This window comes from Siphateles boraxobius, unplaced genomic scaffold (genome assembly GCF_051911475.1).
Source record: "Siphateles boraxobius isolate OS27281-9 unplaced genomic scaffold, OSU_SipBor_1 5, whole genome shotgun sequence".
Taxonomy (NCBI): domain Eukaryota; kingdom Metazoa; phylum Chordata; class Actinopteri; order Cypriniformes; family Leuciscidae; genus Siphateles; species Siphateles boraxobius.
Genome location: NW_027509141.1, coordinates 3,883,887 through 3,903,805, shown reverse-complemented (window position 1 = coordinate 3,903,805; position 19,919 = coordinate 3,883,887). Strand labels below are relative to the sequence as shown.

Sequence of the window (19,919 nt, the reverse complement as noted above, 5' to 3'; positions counted from 1 at the left end):
CAGACAACTTTAAGAAAATTACTGGGATTTTTTTTTACTTTGGAAAAATTTAATTGAAAGGGGGTATAGCTCAGTGGTATACCCCCTTTATCGTGTTGCAATCTGAATGTGATCTTTGGTACTTTTGTCCTTGGTCACGACAAGCCAGACACATTGTTGTTTTACCCTCTACAGATGAATTTAAGAAAATGACTGGAATTTTTTTTACTCTGGGAAAAGTTAATTGAAAGGGGGTATAGGGCAGTGGTAGAGCATTTCACTGCAGATCAAGAGGTCCTCGGTTCAAATCCGAGTGCCCCCCTTATCATGTCCCAATGTGATCTTTGGTACTTTTACCCTTGTTCACGACAAGCCAAACACATTGTTCTTTTACCTTCTACAGAAGAATTTAAGAAAATTACTGGGATTTTTTTTACTTTGGAAAAAGTTAGTTTAGTGGGTATAGCTCAGTGGTAGAGCATTTGACTGCAGATCAAGAGGTCCCCGGTTCAAATCCGAGTGCCCCCTTTATCATGTACCAATCTGAATATTATCTTTGGTACTGTTATCCTAGTTCACTACAAGCCAAACATATTGTTCTTTTACCTTCTACAGACGACTTTAAGAAAATAACTGGGATTTTTTTTACTTTGAAAAGGGTTCTCTGAATGGGGTATAGCTCAGTGGTAGAGCATTTATCTGCAGATCGAGATGTCTCAGGTTGAAATGCAAGTGTCCCCTTTATCATGTCCCAATCTGAATGTGTTACTTGGTACTGCTATCCTAGTTCACAACAAGCCAAACATTTGCTCTTTTACCTTCTACTGACGAATTTAAGAAAATTACTGGGATTTGTTTTACCTTGAAAAAGGTTGTCTGAAAGGGGTTATAGCTAAGTGGTAGGGCATTTGACTGCAGATCAAGAGGTCCACGGTTCAAATTCAAGTTCACCCTTTATCATGTCGCAATCTGAATGTGATCTTTGGTACTTTTATCGTTGTTCACGACAAGGAAGACACATTGTTCTTTTACCCTCTACAGATGAATTTAAGAAAATTACTGAATTTTTTTTTTTACTTTGGAAAAAGTTAATTGAAAGGGGGTGTAGGTCATTGGTAGAGCATTTGACTGCAGATCGAGAGGTCCCCAGTTCAAATCCGAGTGCCCCCTTTATCTTGTCCCAATGTGATCTTTGGTACTTTTATCCTTGTTCACGACAAGCCAAACATTTGCTCTTTTACCTTCTACTAACAAATTTAAGAAAATACTGGGATTTTTTTTATCTTGAAAAAGGTTGTCTGAAAGGGGTTATAGCTCAGTGGTAGGGCATTTGACTGCAGATCAAGAGGTCCCTGGTTCAAATCCGATTGTCCCCTTTATCATATCTGAATGTGATCTTTGGTGTGGTAATGCTAGTGTAAGGGGTGTACAGTTAAAGACCCAGAACCAGATATGAAGAATGAAGACCCAGAGTCAGAATTATAAAAAATTAGAGAAAATATTTACTGAAGATAGTTTGCAGTTTCATCAGCAGAAGTCAGCTTCAATACTCGCACAGGAGTTCGTAGGCCGCCCCCCTTACAGTTACAAAGATCACAGCAGTTATACGATTTCCAAGGTCTAAGCTACGTCATTGCTTACAGGATGAATGATTCTCATTGGCTATGAAATAGATAAACACAGTAATTTTCCACACATATACAGATAGACTGAAGCATATCTCCATCGATTATGCAGCTGAAGTTAGGCACGTCGTGACCTTCCAGGTCGCAGATTTGGGTTGCTGGGCGTCAGCATGTCCAGAACAACAACTCAGTCAATCTCCAATAATGCCAGTGGTTCCTTAACCTGTAACCAAGAAGACTAACACACACACCGACACACAGCTTTTCCAAGGTTGGATTTGGCCAGGCTCTCGCTATAAACAGGAGAGTCCTCTCCAAACATCAAGATAATGCGTTCTTTCTCTCAAGGATAGCTAAACTTTAGTCTAACTGGAAAGAAAGGCTTTAACAAAGAAATGGCCCCTTAAACTATTGGCTTCAATGACCCCTATATGTTTAAACACATTGAAGACCTTTCTCAAACACAAAACAAGTCCCTATTTCATTTCTGGAAGCTGGGTTAAATAAGCAAGCACTGCATTCAGATATCAAATACAGACATTAAAGAATACATGAAAAGAACATTTCAGTAATCACAATGGTAACTTATATAAATAAAGTAAAATCTCCAGAGAGGTAATTCAACTCATTTGATATTTAGAAGGAAAAATATTGATTAATACCTTAATTATAATCAATCATTACATATACATTGAAGCAGCAGTGGATTCCAATCCACCCCCTTCAGTCCCCCGTTTTAGACCAATGTGGAGTCCTAAACACCACATCTGGTCTATCCATAAAGAGACTGCTTCAAAATGTTAGGTTTCTGACCCATGCTCCTCTGTCAGGTTAATTTTTATAAAACAAACAATATCTTTTTCCTTCAATGACTTAATATCAACAAAATATCCCACATACTATAATATTGATCTCCAGAACCTTTGGACATAGCTGTCTTTACATGTCTTACACAGCTATTATTCATCTTGGCTAATTTGGTTTCATCATCAAATTAACTGATACAATACAAGTACATATTTATTCTCTGGAAGCCGGCTAAATAAGCAAGCACTGTTGCTGTATTCCTAGCATGGGCTAGACCCGCAGTCACTACTCAGATCCCAAATACAGACATTGTCTATAATAATAAATACCAGGATATATGCACTAGTTTTTATAATTTCCAATTCATTTTATAATAAACTAAGAAGAATAGTTAATCCATTCTTTTCACTACTCCCATTTATAGACCCAAAAGGTTCAAAACACTGGTTGAAAACACAAAGGTTGTCAAACTGAAAATAAACAACATAAAAAAAAAAAAAAAAAATAAGACCCATAATAATCCACTTTAAGTCTCTCCATGAATTCATCCTTCAGTTTACAGTCACCATCTTAATTATATAACATCTTATACTTTTTTTTACTCTTTTCAAAAATAGAAATAAAATAAAACAAATTCACATCATCATTTCAGTCATTATTTTACCACTAAAATATAGGATCGTTCCCCATTCTGCTTAATAAAGCTTTTGTTCATTCCTTATCCTTATATCACTTGAATCCCTGTCAATCATACAATGTTTTATTATTTTTATTTTGAAACTCACTTTTCCATACCATTTAAACTTAATTTGACTTCCATAAATTCTATCAGAAATTGTATTTTCATAACATACATTTTTTTTTTTTACTATATTTCTTCCATCTTGCCCTACATGCCAGTTCCTTCTGCATCCGAGTCTCTCACCACTGTCAGCCTAGTGACACTTAAAGTTCCCTCGTTAGGGAAATCAATGGTATTTTATTAATTCTTCAATACTCTTGTTTTCTTATCATTAACTTCAACTTTATTTTCATTATAACTACTTCTCACAGTATTTGTCTCAGTTCCACTTATCTTTACAGTTTTACAGAAACCAAAATATTATGTTACTCAGATCCCAGCCCACAGCCATATAGCTGCTTTCTCTTTTTACCTTTATTAAATTGTAGTTTTCTTAGACATCTAATGTCATACATACATTTAATGGATTGGGAAATAAAACCTTTTCTTTTTAGAAGTTATATTCACTCCTCCTTTGTTCGCCCTCCGGCCTTTCAATAAAAATGAGGGAGCTCACTCTGGATAATTTGGATAGTGACTTAGCCAATGTGTCACTTTGTCTCTCTGCCGTCAAGTCTATATATATATTTTTTTTTTCCTACGTTTATCCTTATGATCCCACCTAGTTGTCTATTTAAATTTAGACCCTCAGTTGAATTTAGACAAGAGTTTTACCCCAGAATGGACGGCAATCTTCTTTACAATTCCAATTTATATAAAATACTAATCCAGAGAGTAATTCAGTTCAATATCATAAATGACAAAAGCATTCATAATTACAAATAGCAGACAGAGCTGGAGAACCACTCCAATTAAAGCTCGTCCCATGTTCTCCATTGTCTTTTCATCAGATTGACTTAGAATTATCAACTTTTTTAAAGTTGGTCATTTCACTTAACCCATCTGTAATGATAAAACACTAATTCCAGAGGTTAATGACACAATATCCTCAAAATCAGGAAATAATAGTACCCCAAACTAACACATACAAGACATAAAGTGCTGTCACCATCACACGCACTCATACTAGACACACATATGTTAACTGTTCATTTTCAATGTTCATTTTTCTTTATATTATTGCTAAAAGATTTAAATTTTAAATAAGATTTTAAACTTCCCATTTTCCTGTAGCTTCTACCTAATTTTACATGGTATCTTAACCAGTTTCAAAGCATGCCTGTTCATTATTCATTAGAATTTAACAAGGTCAGCTGGGTTGTTTTGTTTCATTATCATTATTTTGCTTCAGCTGGCTCTAGCAGGCCGATGACAGAAAGACAGACACAGTTACCATCCCTTCCTCCGCTCAAGCAGTCTCTCTCACTATAAATAAATTTCTAAGACTGTAACTTATATAAAATGTAATATTAAATTCGTTACAATAATCTTTGACCATTCACCTTTGTTATCCAGACTTTTCTTAAATCAAAAGCTGTCTTCATCTTTAGCCACCACCATGCCTAACGACCTTCAGTAGTTAAAACTATGTTATAGACATATTAGCTCAACATTAACTCTTCTATACATTTTACTTGCCCATATGGCAACCAACATCATGTCCCTCATATAATTAAGTTTTGTTACTGTCTCCGCAGCAAATAATGGCAATCACCTCATGGAATCAGCTGGCTCCTGCAAGCCCTCTCCCGTTATCTCTTTATCTCTAATTTTCTTCTCTTCAGGGTGTCGTCCCCTGGCATAGTTGCAGACACTTGTCACAATGAAAAACAAGCCATACAATCAATGCGGTTTCTGGTGAGTGGTATAGAGGAACTCACATTTCTGGGTCAGACTGCCGTAACTTCTCACAGCCCATCTCACCTCTCAATGCTCTGCTGACCCCGGTGGCCTCCAGTAATCAGCGCTCAACTCTCATACCTTTCTCACAAATAACACCTGCATCCGGAGGTGCCCAAAGTTTCGTGACCCCCTGCGTTGGGCTGTCCTCTGGCCAGGAAGATCATCCCGTCATTGAGTAGCCACTCGTACACACGTACACACTGGTGACCGCTCTTTCCCAATACAATCAGTTTTCTTCAACAGAACTCAGCTGTTTTCTGGAGCTTAGGAAAGGCACGTTCAATAGTCACCAGAGCCATTCCGATTGCCTAATAGTGTTCACAGGGAGACAGGTTAATAACAACAGTATTTAATCACTTAAATCCATTAACTATCTTAAAAGCAGCAAATTAGCTACTTAGACTATACTCAGTGAATTTAGATCACAACCGTACATTCAGTGTACTTCATCTGTAGCCGGAGCCATCGGTCCTGAATGGTGGAGACTAAAATGAGACAAAGTTGTTACTGGTCCTAAAATACGCTAATCAAAATGTCACCTCTATCGTTTAAGGTCTGTATTATTATTTTAAAGACTTCTTTAAAGTCATTCAGTTTTACATTCAAAACATTTTTAACATTTAAATACAAATTGCCCTCTGAATGGTAATGATTTCTTTTAACATCTCTGTGTCTCTGGTTTTCAACTGAAACACTGTGCTTTACTATCAATAACTTATTTTCATTTATGACACAGGCTCAGATAACAGCTTTTAGCTGACATTGAATGAGAGAGAGACTCTGAGGCATTCAGGACTGGTACACTGCATTGTCATAAAACTTTTAACATTAGACTTTATCTACCATCTTTTAACTCTAGCCCAGCTTAAGGCATCTTTGCCAGAAATTACATGTGTTTTCAAATAAACATAGTTTTACAGTTGTCTTTTGCCCACGTCAGGGAATCTAGACATTACAAATTTCCACTCAGATTGAGTCTCTGTCGCACTGGCTGTTTCAGCCACAGCACACATCAGATTTAGATAAGCGAACTGTTTCATTACAGCCAATAGCAGACTTATCTTTTGAAAGCAAAACATCAGCTTCTAGCTCTTTCATGGTCAACTTTTCAAGCTGTTTGTTTAATCAGCATTTAGCAACTGTTAATCCAGTACTGCTTCTGCTTATTTGTTCTTACATAAAAAATAATTATTCTAGTTCTCAATAACGTTTCACATTTCTCAATCTCAATTTTAATTGTCAAGTTCTCAACCATAGTTTAATATTTGACTTTAGTTTTCTCTTGGAGTTTATCAATCTCCAATTAGGATTCACACTATAAGTTTGACGAGGCAAGCACTCTCTGCTTGTGATACTTTTGCAGTTATTGTAAATCATCTGTAAATCATTAGTCTCTCTATATCATCTAAACCTTTTTAAAATGTTTAATTACAACACAATCATCCTTTTAGTTACTTTGATATATTTTGCAACTCACATCTGTTGGAGTCATTAATTTTACATCAACCTGTATTCATCAATTCACTTATAAAAATTACTATTATAGAAATTACTATTATAGATATTTTCTTCAAAAGGATTCACTTTAAGACTTCAATCTTTTGACCTTTTTATCTCTTATTTCTCAGACGAAAAATATCACTGTCGTCATTTAAACACTGATGATCTACTTTCAAACCAATATTATTACCAAAAATGTGTTGTCATTTTATCACATTTTAAACACCTTCTCGGTGGGCATTTACAGTTACGTATTAAATGGTCCTGATGACCACCATTAAAACACTCTCGGCTCCAACTTACTGCACACCCTTGAAGCAGTGTGTGTCCCATTCAGGAATGCAAACAGAGCCACTGATCAAGCAGTTCTCTGTATTCTTTTACCGTCCACCAGTGGCTGATTTAATCATAATAGCCCAATCATAATCTTCATCATTATTATTGGCAGAACATTAATTTTCATAAGCTGCAAAATATTCTAAGTTGTTTTCACAAAGTGTCTGTTTAACTTTAGTCACACTTGTCCAAGGAAATGATCTTCGACCCATAATTTAATATACTTGCTTTTTGTAATCATCGTAAGCAATACAAGGCTAAACATTTTAATTTTTCAGTTTCTTTGTTTGTTTGTAGCCAGTCAAGTTGTTGTTTAAATTTCCAAACAGAAGCAAAACTTATCAAGACAACCATTTACTTAATAATTTCTGCAAATTTCTCTGAAGTGAGGGCTTCAGAGCACAGCTGCTTACTGCGTTCGCTCTTTTCTGTCTCACTATTAGTTTCAGGACTGTTCAGGTTACTGATCAAGTTACTCAGTTTGTCTGCCATATCTTAATAACAGTTCAAACTCACCTGAAGTCATTGCAGAAATGGAGGCGGCGATCTTTGAACAACACAGCTTGGCTTCTCCGTGATGAAACTGCAGAGTATACTCCAAAATCACAGTTACATATACTGGTCCATGCCAATTTGGGTCACAACTAATTTTTTTTTTTTTTTTTTTTTTTTTCTCTCTCTCTCGGGATCGTTCCTGATGCATCCCTGGCAAACAACCCTATTTTTGTTAGTATCCCTAACTGCCTGATTCACTAAATTCGGGGATCCCCTATCTGAGATGGAAGAGATTGAGCAGGTTTACGGTGCCACTGGACCTCCCGTCCAGGGACGTACTCTGCTGGGGTGGTGCTACACCATTAATGCCCAGCGGGGCCCATACAGAGCACGCTTCGCTTGCGCTGTCTGCTGCCGTTACCCTTAACGACGCTCTCAGCGACTTCTTATCCTCTCAGCAGTACAACTTACTCCTTCACTCGCCTCATCGGAGTGAAGGCTCTCCCGCTCTCCTTCAAAATCTCTTCCAGTCAGACAGCCCTAACAATTAATAAAAGCTTACTACCTTGTGTGTTGATTTGCCAGAGATGTCACCACGGAATGATTGCCCGCCGCATCCTCCACCAAACATATCTTATGATACTTTTGCAGTTATTGTAAATCATCTGTGAGATTAGTCTCTCTATATCATCTAAAACCTTTTTAAAATGTTTAATTACAACACAATCATCCTTTTAGTTACTTTGATATATTTTGCAACTCACATCTGTTGGAGTCATTCATTTTACATCAACCTGTATTCATCAATTCACTTATAAAAATTACTATTATAGAAATTACTATTATAGATATTTTCTTCAAAAGGATTCACTTTAAGACTTCAATCTTTTGACCTTTTTATCTCTTATTTCTCAGACGAAAAATGTCACTGTCGTCATTTAAACACTGATCTACTTTCAAACCAATATTATTACCAAAAATGTGTTGTCATTTTATCACATTTTAAACACCTTCTCGGTGGGCATTTACAGTTACGTATTAAATGGTCCTGATGACCACCAATAAAACACTCTCGGCTCCAACTTACTGCACACCCTTGAATCAGTGTGTGTCCCATTCAGGAATGCAAACAGAACCACTGATTAAGCAGTTCTCTGTATTCTTTTACAGTCCACCAGTGGCGGATTTAATCATAATAGCCCAATCATAATCTTCATCATTATTATTGGCAGAACATTAATTTTCATAAGCTGCAAAATATTCTAAGTTGTTTTCACAAAGTGTCTGTTTAACTTTAGTCACACTTGTCCAAGGAAATGATCTTCGACCCATAATTTAATATACTTGCTTTTTGTAATCATCGTAAGCAATACAAGGCTAAACATTTTAATTTTTCAGTTTCTTTGTTTGTTTGTAGCCAGTCAAGTTGTTGTTTAAATTTCCAAACAGAAGCAAAACTTATCAAGACAACCATTTACTTAATAATTTCTGCAAATTTCTCTGAAGTGAGGGTTTCAGAGCACAGCTGCTTACAGCGTTCGCTCTTTTCTGTCTCACTATTAGTTTCAGGACTGTTCAGGTTACTGATCAAGTTACTCAGTTTGTCTGCCATATCTTAATAACAGTTCAAACTCACCTGAAGTCATTGCAGAAATGGAGGCGGCGATCTTTGAACAACACAGCTTGGCTTCTCCGTGATGAAACTGCAGAGTATACTCCAAAATCACAGTTACATATACTGGTCCATGCCAATTTGGGTCACAACTTTTTTTTCTTTTTCTTTTTTTTTTTTCTCTCTCGGGATCGTTCCTGATGCATCCCTGGCAAACAACCCTATTTTTGTTAGTATCCCTAACTGCCTGATTCACTAAATTCGGGGATCCCCTATCTGAGATGGAAGAGATTGAGCAGGTTTACGGTGCCACTGGACCTCCCGTCCAGGGACGTACTCTGCTGGGGTGGTGCTACACCATTAATGCCCAGCGGGGCACCCACAGAGCACGCTTCGCTTGCGCTGTCTTCTGCCGTTACCCTCAACGACGCTCTCAGCGACTTCTTATCCTCTCAGCAGTACAACTTACTCCTTCACTCGCCTCATCGGAGTGAAGGCTACTTACTCCTTCACTCGCCTCATCGGAGTGAAGGCTACTTACTCCTTCACTCGCCTCATCGGAGTGAAGGCTACTTACTCCTTCACTCGCCTCATCGGAGTGAAGGCTACTTACTCCTTCACTCGCCTCATCGGAGTGAAGGCTACTTACTCCTTCACTCGCCTCATGGGAGTGAAGGCTCTCCCGCTCTCCTTCAAAATCTCTTCCAGTCAGACAGCCCTAACAATTAATAAAAGCCTACTACCTTGTGTGTTGATTTGCCAGAGATGTCACCACGGAATGATTGCCCGCATCCTCCACCAAACTGTAAGGGGTGTACAGTTAAAGACCCAGAACCAGATATGAAGAATGAAGACCCAGAGTCAGAATTATAAAGAATTAGAGAAAATATTTACTGAAGATAGTTTGCAGTTTCATCAGCAGAAGTCAGCTTCAATACTCGCACAGGAGTTCGTAGGCCGCCCCCCTTACAGTTACAAAGATCACAGCAGTTATACGATTTCCAAGGTCTAAGCTACGTCATTGCTTACAGGATGAATGATTCTCATTGGCTATGAAATAGATAAACACAGTAATTTTCCACACATATACAGATAGACTGAAGCATATCTCCATCGATTATGCAGCTGAAGTTAGGCACGTCGTGACCTTCCAGGTCGCAGATTTGGGTTGCTGGGCGTCAGCATGTCCAGAACAACAACTCAGTCAATCTCCAATAATGCCAGTGGTTCCTTAACCTGTAACCAAGAAGACTAACACACACACCGACACACAGCTTTTCCAAGGTTGGATTTGGCCAGGCTCTCACTATAAACAGGAGAGTCCTCTCCAAACATCAAGATAATGCGTTCTTTCTCTCAAGGATAGCTAAACTTTAGTCTAACTGGAAAGAAAGGCTTTAACAAAGAAATGGCCCCTTAAACTATTGGCTTCAATGACCCCTATATGTTTAAACACATTGAAGACCTTTCTCAAACACAAAACAAGTCCCTATTTCATTTCTGGAAGCTGGGTTAAATAAGCAAGCACTGCATTCAGATATCAAATACAGACATTAAAGTATACATGAAAAGAACATTTCAGTAATCACAATGGTAACTTATATAAATAAAGTAAAATCTCCAGAGAGGTCATTCAACTCATTTGATATTTAGAAGGAAAAATATTGATTAATACCTTAATTATAATCAATCATTACATATACATTGAAGCAGCAGTGGATTCCAATCCACCCCCTTCACTAGTGTCAAACACTTTGTTCTTTTACCTGCTACATATGCATTTAAGAAAATGACTGGGATTTCTTTTTACTTTGGAAAAAGTTAATTGAAAGGGGGTATAGCTCAGTGGTAGAGCATTTGACTGCAGATCAAGAGGGCCCTGGTTCAAATCCAAGTGTCCCCTTTATCATGTCCCAATGTGATCTTTGGTACTTTTATCGTTGTTCACGACAAGGAAGACACATTGTTCTTTTACCCTCTACAGATGAATTTAAGAAAATTACTGAATTTTTTTTTTTACTTTGGAAAAAGTTAATTGAAAGGGGGTGTAGGTCAGTGGTAGAGCATTTGACTGAAGATGGAGAGGTCCCCAGTTCAGATCCGAGTGCCCCCTTTATCATGTCCCAATGTGATCTTTGGTACTGTTATCCTAGTTCACTACAAGCCAAGCACATTGTTCTTTTACCTTCTACAGACGACTTTAAGAAAATTACTGGGATTTTTTTTACTTTGAAAAGGGTTCTCTGAAAGGGGGTATAGCTCAGTGGTAGAGCATTTATCTGCAGATCGGGATGTCTCAGGTTAAAATGCAAGTGTCCCCTTTATCATGTCCCAATCTGAATGTGTTACTTGGTGCTGCTATCCTAGTTCACAACAAGCCAAACATTTGCTCTTTTACCTTCTACAGACGACTTTAAGAAAATTACTGGGATTTTTTACCTTGAAAAAGAATGTCTGAAAGGGGTTATAGCTCGGTGGTAGGGCATTTGACTGCAGATCAAGAGGTCCCTGGTTCAAATCTGAGTGTCTGCTTTATCATGTCTCAATTTGAATGTGATCTTTGGTACTGTTATCGTAGTTCAGGACAAGCCAAGCACATTGTTCTCTAACCTTCTACAGACAACTATAAGAAAATTACTGGGATTTTTTTTACTTTAAAAAAAAGTTAATTGAAAGGGGGTATAACTCCGTGGTAGAGCATTTTACTGCAGATCAAGAGGTCCTTGGTTCAAATCCGAGTGCCCCATTTATCATGTCCTTATCTGAATGTGATCTTTGGTACTGTTATCGTAGTTCACGACAAGCCGAGCACATAGTTCTCTTACCTTCTACAGACAACTTTAAGAAAATTACTGGGATTTTTTTTACTTTGGAAAAAGTTAATTGAAAGGGGGTATAGCTCAGTGGTAGAGCATTTTACTGGAGATCAAGAAGACCCTGGTTCAAATCCGAGTGCCCCCATTATCATGTCCCAATGTGATCTTTGGTACTTTTATCCTTGTTCACGACAAGCCAAACACATTGTTCTTTTACCTTCTACAGATGAATTTAAGAAAATTACTGGAATTTTTTTGTACTTTGAAAAGGGTTCTCTGAAAGGGGGTATAGCTCAGTGGTAGAGCATTTGACTGCAGATCGAGAGGTCCCCCGTTCAAATCCGAGAGACCCTTTATCGTGTCCCAATCTGAATGCGATCTTTGGTGCTGCTCTCTAGTTCACAACAAGGCAAACATTTGTTCTTTTACCTTCTACTGACGAATTTAAGAAAGTTACTGGGATTTTTTTAACCTTGAAAAAGTTTTTCTGACAGGAGTTATATCTCCGTGGTAGAGCATTTGACTGCAGATCAAGAGGTCCCCGGTTCAAATCCGATTGTCCCCTTTAACATGTCCCAATCTGAATGTGATCTTTGGTGTGGTAATGCTAGTGTCAAATACTTTGTTCTTTTACCTGCTTCAGATGCATTTAAGAAGATGACTGGGATTTTCTTTACTTTGGAAAAAGTTAATTGAAACGGGGTATAGCTCAGTGAAAGTGCATTTGACTACAGATCAAGAGGTCCCCGGTTCAAATCCGAGTACCAATCCGAATATTATCTTTGGTACTGTTATCCTAGTTCACTACAAGCCAAACACTTTTACCTGCTTCAGATGCATTTAAGAAGATGACTGGGATTTTCTTTACTTTGGAAAAAGTTAATTGAAAGGGGGTATAGCTCAGTGGGAGTGCATTTGACTACAGATCAAGAGGTCCCCGGTTCAAATCCGAGTACCCCCTTTATCTTTTCCCAATGTGATCTTTGGTACTCTTATCCTTTTTCACGACAAGCCAAACACATTGTTCTTTTACCTTCTACAGACAACTTTAAGAAAATTACTGGGATTCTTTTTACTTTGGAAATAGTTTATTTAAAGGGGGTATAGCTCAGTGGTAGAGCATTTGACTGCAGATCAAGAGGTCTCCGGTTCAAATCCGAGTGCCCCCTTTATCATGTTGCAATCTGAATGTGATATTTGGTACTGTTATCCTAGTTCACTAAAAGCCAAACACATTGTTCTTTTACCTTCTACAGACAACTTTAAGAAAATTACGGGGTTTTTTTTTCTTTGAAAACGGTTTTCTGAAAGGGGGTATAGCTCAGTGGTAGAGCATTTGACTGCAGATCAAGAGGTCCCCGGTTCAAATCCGAGTGCCCCCTTTATCATTTACCAATCTGAATGTGATCTTTGGTACTGTTATCGTAGTTCACGACAAGCCAAGCACATTGTTCTTTTACCTTCTACAGACAACTTTAAGAAAATTACTGGGATTTTTTTTACTTTGGATTAAGTTAATTGAAAGGGGGTATAGTTCAGTGGTAGAGCATTTAAATTATTGAATTCTGTCATTTGTGGCCACAGTTTCCCAGTTAAACCGACACTTTCCCATTTCAGACGACAAACTAGGCTAGGTTACTATCTTGTTCTGTACCTCACTTGCCTAGTAGCCATAGTAATGAGTGCGAACGCTATCGTTTTTCTGCTATGACGTGGAGCGCGATGTGCACTCAATGCTGCATTAATTTTGAATTAGCCTACATTAGTAAAAGTTAATTTTGTTACGGTATGAACTTAATCCTAGGAAAGGCAAAAAAATATATAAGACATTTGTAACGAAATCCAAGACTTTGTATACCAAATTCAATGCATTTAAAGGCCATCTTTTAATTTAATTGTATAACTTAATTTATACAGAATCTTGTATGAAAATGTCAATTTAAAAAGACATACATAAGAATACATATGTTTTACAACACCCACAGGCAGAAATTAAGAATAAAGCGTACCTATTCTAAGCTAGGCTCAAAAAAACCGCCCTTTTCCAGAGAACGCGTCATATGACGTAACGACAGGCAAACAAGTAGGCGTTGCTGCCCTGGTTGTCAGTGTGTGGGTTTACGTAGTCTGAGAGGTGGTAACAGAAAATAGAGCTTGAGTTATCGTTATAGTTGAGTTGGTTTGAATTGTCACAATGGTGAATTCTTGTGTTTGTTTTGGATGCAACCACTCCAACTTGTCTGGTCATCGGGTCCACCGATTTCCAAACAAGAATCACAAAAATTTCCGTGCTTGGATACGTTTCGTCCAGGCAAAGAGAAGCAATTTCGCTGCCTCCTCGGTGACAAGACACACGGTGGTATGTTAAAAACACTTCACACCGGACAGCTACAACCAAGGAGATCTAATGGAATTTCGCATGGGATTTCGACGAAGTGAGTGGGTTAGGCTGGCAAATGGAGCTGTGCCATCGGTGCATGCAAGTCCACCAGCAAAATCTGGCGGGAGTGAAGAGTCTAACGTTAACGTTAGCACTGGCAGAGAATCTGCGCGTCGAAAACGGGAGCTTTGCACAGTAAGTCTTATAATACATTACATGTTGCATCGAAATGTAGCTCTGCATGTAATTTCTGCAAATATATTTTTCTTGACGTTATAATGGATTAGTCTTGGCATGACTTTTGCTGACTGTAAGTTAGCTGTTCTGACTTGAGAAGTTGGCACCATGAAGTCACGCCGTCAGCTTACTCTTGTTACGTTAACCCATGAATCTCTTTAATAATAGCAATACAAATACGTGTTTTTTCCTGCGGGACGGGATAAGACACAAAATCAATGCATCTCTATTATTGTGCGGGAATAAATTTGCGGGCGGGAGTGTAACACATAGGTTCCGGGAACGGGTGGTAATGGTCAGAAATTCGGCGGGCGGGAACGGGTGGTAATGGTCAGAAATTCGGCGGGAACGGGTGGTAATGGTCAGAAATTCGGCGGGCGGGAGCGCAGGACTCCAAGTTACCTCCTGACACTTATTTTATTGAGTTAATAAGATAATCTTTTTGGAAACGCATCCAAGTAATGCTTTACAATATTAGTTTTCTGGTTTTCTTAGTTACATCGAAGTTGCCTTCATGTGTTGTTACCAATGAATGTACAATGGTGAACAATTATTAAGATTAATCTCTTTCATCTAAGCTGTTCAGGTAAAGCCTCAGGTGGTGGCTGTGGGGACTCAAACCGAAAGGTTTGAGCATCGCAGATCAACTCCACTGGCCAGTCCTGAACAAAGTAATGATGAATGGTAATTTTCTGATATCATCAACCATTCTGGATATGTCATGGAGTCCAGGGGAGGAGATGTTGAGTGAGTCCTCTGAGGAGGAACCTGAAGAGCTGGAATCTCTCAGTGACCCAAAGTAAAAACCTTTTTATTAATAGAAACTGTTTCTGATTGTGTATCAAAAATGTCATAGTCAGAATGAATGTGTTTTTTCCTTTTCTTGTTTTCAGTGCTGTTGACAAGTTCATTGTTTGCCAGAGGCAGTTGCTGTCCTTGTTCATGGTTTGCCCTGCATGCTGTGGGGAAACAAAGGTACACATAATCCACCCGGAAGGAACCTTCATAAAAGTTAAGCAGGTAATGTCTTAAGTGTCAACTGCCTGTGAGGAGCTGAATTATAGATTGTGAATGTACAGTATGTATATTAATTATTTGTGTCTTAACTATACAGGCATTTCACTGCCTCATCTTAAAGCTGCTTGAGTCTTGAATCTTCTCTCATCTTTCAGGCCTGCGGAACTTGTGGTTATGAGCGTTACTGGCAAAACCAAGAAAAGGTGCATCGAAACATGCCTGCCTGCAACCTTTTACTCAGCGGTGCCATCCACTTCTCAGGTTGAATGGCTACTCAGACCATCAGGATGCTGAAGCTGTTTGGACTGCAGTGCATAAGTCCCGGCACTTTTTTCCGCCATCAGCGCTATTACACTATCCCTACTATCGTGCAGGCCTGGAGGAATGAGCAGAGGGGGATCATCAGGGAGTTGAAGGAGACTGGAGGTGGATTGATCCTGTCTGATGACTACAGGTAGAATGATCCAGCTCACGTCACTGATGTAGAACAGGTCAGTTTGTTTTTGCCTTAACCTTAAAAAAAACACTGCTTTGCCTGTAACTGTTTTTGACGTTCTTAGATCAGATTCTCATGGACACTGTGCCAAATATGGTAGCTACTCCTTGATTGAGGATCGGATTAACAAAGTTTTGGATGTTCAACTTGTCCAAGTAAGTTGATGTCACCCAGAAATCTTGTGTCTGATTTAGTTACTGATATTACTGATACTGTTCAGTAATAATCAATTGATTTTACAGAGCTCAGAAGTCCCAAGCAGCTCTTGGTGTGAGCTAGAGGGTCTAAAGCGGAGTATGCAGTTTCTGATGGACCAAGACATGCAAGTGTCTGCTCTGATAACAGACAGAAATCGTTAGGTAATGATGCTAGGAGAGATCTAAAGCTGAACAGTATTGACATGCACAGTATCACTCAAAATAAATTCTAAATTCTATAAAATCAATTTGTGTGTTATTTGTTTTAGGTGGCCAAGTGGGTACGTGAGAAAATGTGTTCAGAAGGAACAAGGCATTTCTTTGACATCTGGCATATTTGGAAAAGTATGTATTGTGCTGTTGGTAGTTCTATATAACAGACTTGTTTTTTGTAGTTAAGTTCACTTTCCTAATAATTAGTTTGCTCTGCTCTGTTTGTCTGCTCTGGAACAGGTGTACAGAAAGCACTGGATGCTGCTGCAAAAGAGAGGGACTGTGAGGATCTGAATCTGTGGAGGCCAGCCATTATCAACCATCTCTACTGGAACGCAGCTTCCACCCCTACAGGATATCCAGATGAGATGCAGGCAAAATGGCAGAGTATGATAAATCATGTACAGGACATACATGAACACAGAACTCCTGCATTTACCAGCTGCGCACATCCACCGTTGGAAGGAGAGACAAGAAACAAGGACTGGCTTGAACCAGGTACAACATAGTAGCCTATGTTAAAAGATGTCAAATGTTTTGAGGCTAAACTTTTTTCAGTGCTTGTTAAGTTTAGTTTAGTTTTATCAATACGTAACCCCATGTGTACTAATAATTACTTGTGTTATAAAATGCAACAGACTATATGACAGAATATGTTTTATTCAGGATCACCAGCAGCCACTAAACTGGAGAGTGTAGCTGCCAGGAAAGCACTGGTAAAGGGTATTCGACAATTGTCGCCGCAGCATCAGACATTCTCCCTGGAGGCCTACCATTCCCTCATTCTGCACTTTGCTCCCAAACACACTGGCTTTTCTTTTCTTGGGATGTACAGCAGGTAGTGTTATCACTTAATTATCGATACTAATAAAATTAGGTATTTTTTTTAGTGCTGGGCAACGATTAATCGCATCCAAAATAAAAGTTTGTTAACATAATATGTGTGTGTACTGTGTATAATTATTTTTTATATATATAAGTACACACATATGCATGTATATATTTAAGAAAATATGTTATTTATATATAAAATATTATATTTATATATAATATTAATTATGTATAAATATATATACAGTATATACATGCAAATGTTTCTTAAATATATACATGCATATGTGTATATTTATATATAAAAAATTATTATACAGTACACACACATATATTATGTAAACACAAACTTTTATTTTGGATGCGATTAATCGTTGCCCAGTAAAAAAAAAAAAAAAAATCAGGATATTGCAATACTTTTGTAGCAGGTAAATGATGACAGAATGAATATGGCTAAAAACTAATGCAGTCTTGTATAGCGGACCAAAATGTTATTGATTGATAACAGCATTACATATTGTTTGCAAAAAAATAATTGCAAAGTTGAGTCATTGTCTTAGACCCATTTGAACTGAAAACATTAATGTCATGTATTTCTGTTGCATTTCACTGCATTGGGTTAGCTTTGGAGACCTAATGTTCTATCTACTTATCTCCTACAAACTTCTCTTGGCAGCCCTACATTTCAATAATAATGGCAACAGAGATGTAGCTCGAACCAGTGAGGGTAGGGCACACTACGCCGTTCGCTACCCGCGGTTTCGGAAAGGTGGCTGGGTAGTCCACCCCATCAAGGAGAAACCATCTTACGGTTAGTAGTTTCACTTAGTTTCTCAATATCTTTTTTTTATGTGAGTCAACCATGTTATTAAATGTGTTCTAAACATCTCTCCTCAAGGATACGCAACAAATCTGATGGTCTCTCTGGTAGAGGAATACTCCCAGTCACCACAGGCCCTACAAGAAAGCAGTGCTGTCTTGTCCTCTGCTGCCCCGCCCCCCCTCACCAATTCCCTCCAGAAGGTTCCCAAGGATGAGGCAGTCAGCCTCCATCTCGCACGACACTCGCGTTTTAACACGTAATAAAAGATAACTGACCAATACAGTTTGTTTCACTATGAATTTATTAATCGTCTTCCAAGTGGGGCCACTGGAAACCTTTGTACGTTTGTTCCTCCTCTGCAAACTGCCTCCTTATTGCTGACACAACACATGAAGGTATGGCTTTCCTAATGTCCCTGCCTAGTATTCCGTACGCCCAGCGGACAACCTGTCTGTATGCTGTGTATCGGAACTGCCTGTGGTGGAGATTGGGACCTAATTACATTTTGATCATACCATGTTTTCACAGTAAAAAATTCCAATGGTAAATATTGAATGTCCTGTTGGCTGATATTCTACTGTACTACACAACACCAAAATTGTTTTTATAGTAAGTATATGGAAACCACTGAGTTTAAAAACCTGCTTAACAGGATTTACTATTTTGGTGTAGAAAAGCTGGTTCTTTAAATTGCAGTGTGAAATAATTTTTGCTCAAAACATAGGCCTGCTGGCTTGGAGAGGGCCATGCTCCTGTCTGAAGTTCAAGTATGCTATCTGCAGCACAAAAGGATTTATACAGGATGCTTCAAACCCTGGATGGAGTGTGAGGCAGGTAATGTCTTCTGGGGGATCTAGGTTTTGGACAAGGGACCAATAGGCGTCGACTTCCCTACAGCACACACTCTCCACTGCTGATGGCATAGCCTCACATCTACCACACAAGCACCTGTTAAACAAAATGTGCCAAGATAAACTCACGCATTTATCTGCATGCCTTACACTCAGTCCACGTGACAATAAAAGATCCTTGTGACAATGACTATATTTACATGAACAGCATATTCCCGTCCTAACCAGAACACTAACTGCTTTCATACACATACTCCGTAGTACATGCGAGCTCATTTACATAATGTCCGTCGGAAATACTAGGGGAGTAGTATAACAGCCAGCTAAGTTTGGAAAATCTGGGATCTAAATTAAACATTTTAAGACGCATGTTGCTAGCATAGATGGTGACAATATACATGGATGCTTGAAAAACAACAAAGTCGACAGCAATATTGCTAAATATGATTTATTAAAGATACTGCAATGTGATAAACATGGAGACAACGTTAGCCACAATTAGCTATAGCCTGTGGTCACTCACCAAGACACCTGACCAATCCTCCACCGATTCTCCTCACACCACAACTCTCTCCTCTGTCCATTTACCCTTCCCCTTAACTCTGCCTGACCCCTCTTTCGCCTCGGCGGCTCATAATTATAAGGCAATGGCCCATCGGAAGAGTTGACATGAACCCCTACTGCAACCTCTTCAATGTCTGACTCCATTACGAAGAGATGAGATTTACCGGCCGTTGCGTCACGTTTGATCAGAGCGTTTTTGACAGCGGAAGTTATTTTACTCACAATTTCTTTTTAAAAACTTTTTTAATGCACATTTATGATTAATTTCTTCACGCTGAAGGGTTGGTCAAAATCCCTTGCCTCTTCAAATACATCTATAATCATATCCTTTTGAATGCTTATATACTTCCTTTATAAAAATCAATAATCAAATATATTCATTATCACATAATAATTTTTATATTCTTTGTGCTCGTGAAATTATATTGTCTTAAATGCATGTGATGTAAGTAACCAGTTTCTTTTAGGTGCATTCCAATCTTACTTTGAGATTGCACGCAGTACACGCAGGACACGAAGGCCACGTAACCCACAAGGCCGTTTGTCTCTTTCTCTG

At 38.5% G+C, this 19,919-nt stretch overlaps 7 non-coding genes across 7 annotated transcripts; all 7 read left to right on the top strand.

The window, feature by feature from the left end:
* Positions 1-435: 435 nt before the first annotated feature.
* On the top strand, positions 436-507 carry trnac-gca (transfer RNA cysteine (anticodon GCA)). Its single transcript has one exon. It is a non-coding gene; the product is annotated as a tRNA-Cys (tRNA).
* Positions 508-1,283: 776 nt separating this feature from the next.
* On the top strand, positions 1,284-1,355 carry trnac-gca (transfer RNA cysteine (anticodon GCA)). Its single transcript has one exon. It is a non-coding gene; the product is annotated as a tRNA-Cys (tRNA).
* A 9,414-nt stretch (positions 1,356-10,769) lies between these two features.
* On the top strand, positions 10,770-10,841 carry trnac-gca (transfer RNA cysteine (anticodon GCA)). Its single transcript has one exon. It is a non-coding gene; the product is annotated as a tRNA-Cys (tRNA).
* A 986-nt stretch (positions 10,842-11,827) lies between these two features.
* On the top strand, positions 11,828-11,899 carry trnas-gga (transfer RNA serine (anticodon GGA)). The gene has a single exon. It is a non-coding gene; the product is annotated as a tRNA-Ser (tRNA).
* A 744-nt stretch (positions 11,900-12,643) lies between these two features.
* Positions 12,644-12,715, top strand: trnac-aca (transfer RNA cysteine (anticodon ACA)). The gene has a single exon. It is a non-coding gene; the product is annotated as a tRNA-Cys (tRNA).
* Positions 12,716-12,851: 136 nt separating this feature from the next.
* On the top strand, positions 12,852-12,923 carry trnac-gca (transfer RNA cysteine (anticodon GCA)). The gene has a single exon. It is a non-coding gene; the product is annotated as a tRNA-Cys (tRNA).
* Positions 12,924-13,064: 141 nt separating this feature from the next.
* Positions 13,065-13,136, top strand: trnac-gca (transfer RNA cysteine (anticodon GCA)). Its single transcript has one exon. It is a non-coding gene; the product is annotated as a tRNA-Cys (tRNA).
* Positions 13,137-19,919: the final 6,783 nt, after the last annotated feature.